General features: G+C 42.5%; 1 pseudogene; it reads left to right on the forward strand.

The window, feature by feature from the left end:
* The first annotated feature begins 4,445 nt into the window (after window positions 1-4,445).
* Window positions 4,446-4,620, forward strand: LOC119457178 (U2 spliceosomal RNA; annotated as a pseudogene).
* Window positions 4,621-5,183: the final 563 nt, after the last annotated feature.

The raw sequence follows: 5,183 nt of genomic DNA on the forward strand, positions 1-5,183 counted from the left end.
AAGTTAGCACAGTTCTAATTTCATAACTTCACAAAGCCAAGTTGAGCATGATGAAAGCCGTGAAACGCCTGCGCAGCTCCGCATCTAAAGGACAACAAGAGGCGAAGAAGACTCGCGAGGACAAATTTAGCTTACATTCATTGAATGAGCCAGTAAAGCGCGAACGTCCAAGAAAGTGCAGTAGCACAAAGAAAGACTGGCTTTGTTTGATCGGCAAGCACTTTGTGGAGCACCACAGTGCCAGGCTCTGCTTGGATTCAGAGCGTCTAATGTTAGGAGTGGGTTCATGGAGACTGCGTGGGTGCTCACCGAGTTAATTTCCAGTGCTTCTCCGGCAAGAACTGACCTATCTAAATTTTCTTGAGACGGTCTCGTTTTGCCCCACGCTGTCTCATTTTACCCCCCAGGTTGGGGCAAAACGAGACATTTGTGAAAGTTCTTATTTCTTTTTCTTAAACTCTTCAGCAGCGGGAACATAGCAAGGCTTGTGTACCACATACGGCCATAGGCGTATCTACCGGGGGAGCAGGGGGGCCACTTGCCCCCCCCCCCCCCCGCACTGTCAAAAGTGGGGGGCAAAGTATGCCATTGCCCCCCCCCCCCCCCACTTTTAAAAGCCAACACATTCCAACAAAACACAGCTGAACGCAAAATTTAATTTCTTCTTTTCGGTGACGGAAGTCGATGGCCAATCAATACTGTCTTTTTTCGTGATGCTCCGCCAGTGCGCTTGGCACCGTGTACCCTTTGGCTACATCATTGCGGTGCTGTTGTAGGCTTGTTTCTAAGTTCCCAGTTTCGCCTTATAGCACGCCTGGCAGTCTTGGCACAAATTTTTGTAGAACGATGCCAGGGTAATTTCTTATTGAGATGGTCTTTGACTCTGACGAGTTGCTGCGTTATTTTCTTGCAGATATGTGGCAGATTCGCACTTCGTAACCTTAGAAAATCCTTGAAATGACTCGCTCGCCCCTCGTGCCTAAGGAAGTGAAGCCCGCTTCCTTGTTGTCCTTGCTCTGGCAAGATGGTTTGCAGCACGCCTTTTTTTTCGTTGTTCTAGGCTGGCTCGGGATAGCCATTGTCGAGGAAGTCTTCAGCACAAGTTTTCGTGCGACAGCAGTGGAGCATGAAAAGCGGAATGCATAATATACAGACGACACTGGGAACTTGGAAGGCTACAACAGCGCCGCAATGATGTAACCAAGTGGCACACTGTATCAAACGCACTGCCAGAGCATCACGAAAAAACAGGACACGGTATTGATTGGAAATCGATTTTCGTCATCGAAATGGAGAAGAAATTATTATCCCGCTTGTTCCTTGAATCATTTTGCATATAATCTACGGCATACACGATTGACCGGACACGGGGACTCCCCCTGAGCTATACGTAAACGCATTACGTCCTTCGGCATGTATATAATAAAGACCGTCATGTACCTCGTTCATTGTGAACAAGGCACCCGTATTGGGTGTAAAAACGCCAAAAACATTCTCGTTTTTCTTTTTGTTTTCGGTTGGCGAGTGCTCGTTTTCTTAAACCATCTCGCAATTTTTATGCGTTATACAAGGCATTTAGATGTTTTTCCCGGTATCCTCGGCAAACTATGCGAGGAACGTTGCTTATATTTCTTCAGTATGAAGAAATGTTCTGAGGGAAGAGCGATAAATGTTTATTCTGTGTAGGTTCATTACAGAGTTTGTAGAAAGTTACTCATTCAAGCATTTCAGGGTGCCATACTGCCACAAATGTAAATGTTTTCCAGACTCATAAAACAACTGCATGTTATAAAAACTTGAAATTTTGTCAGAATATGTAGAATTTTGAGTGAGATGCGCTGCTAAACATTCACTTTCTTGCTTTAAATGGAATTACTGCAGATAATTACTAAACGCTTAATTTTCCATGTGCTTCTTGTGCATCATATGAGATTCGTAATTTGTTTCTCCGATCTCCTCGGTGAGCTACACAAGGCATCTTGTTTATATCTGGGGAAAGCTTGGGGCATGGTATGGGTAATGTGCAGGGGATGTTTCAAATGAGTTGGTTAAATGTGCCTTTTCCTGTAACTTAAGGGGAACAACAAGTGAATGTACGATGGTAATTGCGTGTTGATCAAACAGTTTTGAAACATCGCAAGCAAGCATTTGAAAATATCACACTACCGTTATTGTAGCGATAGCTCTAATACTCCAGGTACAACCCCAGAAAACGCCTGGTACCGCAAATCTGACCTTCAAGCTCAGCAAAGGTTAAACTGGGACTACCACTACCGGCGGCTGCTGCGTATGCGCCGCGCGGGCGCCCATATCTTCAAAGCGATCTGCGATGTGGACAAAGTGCGCCGAGTGCTGGTAGCTTCGTATGCGCTGGGCTTTCGACGCTTAGTTCGCGTTGAAGCGAGACGAAGCATGAAGGTCAATTCGCTCGCTGCTGCTGGTGCGCCGCGCAGTGTCTGTGTGTTGTCTTGTGGTGCAATTGCAGATGCGGTAGTTGCTGACCGCGCTGAGCAGTGTGGTTTAACTTGGTTTAACCGCATTGAACCACGGCAAATCATTACCCAGGTTTCCTAATGTCCCAAGACAACTCTGCGTTTCAGAAATTTTCTACTTTGAAGGAATAATCAGCATTTTTAATGCAATGTTTCGCGAATTTCTAACCTTAGTGGCTTATTTAGAAGCGTTACGAATAATTCTTGAACTCTCTTCTTTTTATTTGCGTGACATATTAGGCTCACCTGGTGTTCTCACTGAACTAAAAAAGGCAGCTTCTTTATGTTTGGTAACTGTAAGGACCAGGTAATGGGTGATGTGTAGGTAAAGCTTAAAATAGATAGGTAATCAATAAATTCCCTATGCAAGTGCTCTAAAGCGTTATGATCGTGTCTAACGAGCGGGGCAGAATTGAGACCGCTGCCCTGGCACACCATGGTAAATGTTCTGGCGAAGTAACATGTGTGTTGATGAATTACTGGCTTTTTAAAAATTTATCCTAACATGAAAAACTCCAAAACGTTACACGTGGGCATGGTTTCAAACGGAAAAGTCACATACGGGCAACGTTTTCAAGCATGCGATATAATTACAGGAAACTGAAACTTTTATTGCAAGTGCTTGAAGGAAACAGCTTCGCTGGAAATGGGGTAGTAATTCTCCAAGGTCGCACACATCTGCTGTCTTTTTTTCTTGTTAATATTGCAAGTAATTTATGTGTATTGTATTTTGTTGCGTATAACCTCAACAATACTATTACGCTAACTGGCGATACATTCGTGCTGTAGACTTCAACACCAAGTAGAATTCTTTGTCTAATTATTAAAAGTGCTGGTAGCAAATGTGCTTTTTTTTATTATTGCGCGCCGTACTGCTGCTACAGTGGGGAATCAGGGACCTCTGTGAGGCACTCATTGCCTCAGTACCTGCATCCTCTTGAAAGTTTGTATATTTCCAAGAAATAAATGCAAATTACAATCTTCAAACAAAATTCAAACATCCCTCATTCAAAAAATTCAAACATCCCTCAGGCCCTCATGGTTCACCATGTGTGATTGATAAATAGGCAATATAAAAATAAGTAACAGACGCCTTTTCCGGGCTCTGTCACATAATATAATAGTAATTATTATCTTATAAAGTAATTATATATATATATATATATATATATATATATATATCATACGAAGCGAACAAACAATATTACACCAAGAACAACATAGGGGAAATCATTTGGACTTACTAATTAAATTAAAGAAAATGATAAATGAACAGAAATTAAAGTGGATGAAAAAACTGTTCGCAGGTGGGGAACGAACCCACGTCTTCGCATTACGCGTGCGATGCTCTCACCAGTGAGCAACCGCGGAGCCGTTTTCCCGTCCCCTTTCTGGGGTATTTATGTTTTCCGACCAGAACTAACCCTGGGAGTGTATGTAGATATATATATATATATATATATATATATATATATATATATATATATATATATCTATATATATATATATATATATATAGAGAGAGAGAGAGAGAGAGAGAGAGAGAGAGGAGCAGGTGGTTGGCGGTTTGCACCCCCCCCCCCTCGAGAATTAGTTGTTACGCCACTGCGTGACATACCCTGTACACAAAAGAATGTTCCTGTTTTGTTGTTTTATGGTATTGAATAAAATAAAAAATATTCCCTATTTGCAAATTTCTGTCGCATTTTGCCGCGAGAGTCACCGTGAGATGGTTTCTGCCAGAAGGTTTTTCTTTTTATTTTATAAGGAAGAAAACTAGACCGTAAGAATTGTAGTTGGACTGTCCAAAGATGCAAAAACGACTACTAAGGAAAGACAACATAGGAGAAAGCAAGCAAGCCACGACAAAAGCTCCCAGAAAGCAAACACCAAAATTTATAGTTTTTGTGTCTTTTTATGTAAACAGACGTGCTTTTGGACCAAATGGTAAGAAACGCTTTTTTTTCAATATAGCTCTGTTATTATCAGCGTAATATCTAATGCGGGTTCTATTTGGATCCAAAATATTAAACTTATTTTTGTTAATTGGTGGACGGCTTGAAGCCTGCTTCACCTCCGCCGTGGGTCGGCCCGGCATTGCACTATCTCCGGAATCGGCCCACGCTCACCTAGGTGACACTTCTTTCTATCAAAAATTGGAGGACGCCTATGCTTTGCCTTTAAGAGTAAAACGCGATACCATTCAAACATCCCTGACTGCTCATCATGCTCCCCGGCAACTGCAGCTTATGTAACCGTAATGCTTACCGGGAAACGTTGGTGGCGAATGCTATGCACGAAGGCGAGCTTTCTGGAAGAAACGCGGCCTCTTGCGTGAGCCGATCCTAGAGATCGTGCACAGCCGCGCGCAAAAAAAAAGAAAAAAAACATTATTACCTGGTTTCTGTTATTGTTTCTTCACTTTTAATATTTCAGTCCGAGAAGATGTAACATACAAGTCATGCGCTGTCGGTGTTTTGTTTCATGGCATCTGTTTATGGGATGTCATTCTCAAAATTCCGAGGAATAACTTTGTCAAGAATGAAAGACAAGTTATAGGCAACTTTAGCGATAGAATGGTGTGGGAATATAACGCGCGTGTACTGCATGTCATATCAAGGCGTGGCATATACATATACCTAAATATATACAGCATTTTCGCTCACTGGACGCCCGCGATGGCGCCGATGC

Source organism: Dermacentor silvarum, chromosome 6, assembly GCF_013339745.2.
Source record: "Dermacentor silvarum isolate Dsil-2018 chromosome 6, BIME_Dsil_1.4, whole genome shotgun sequence".
Classification (NCBI taxonomy): domain Eukaryota; kingdom Metazoa; phylum Arthropoda; class Arachnida; order Ixodida; family Ixodidae; genus Dermacentor; species Dermacentor silvarum.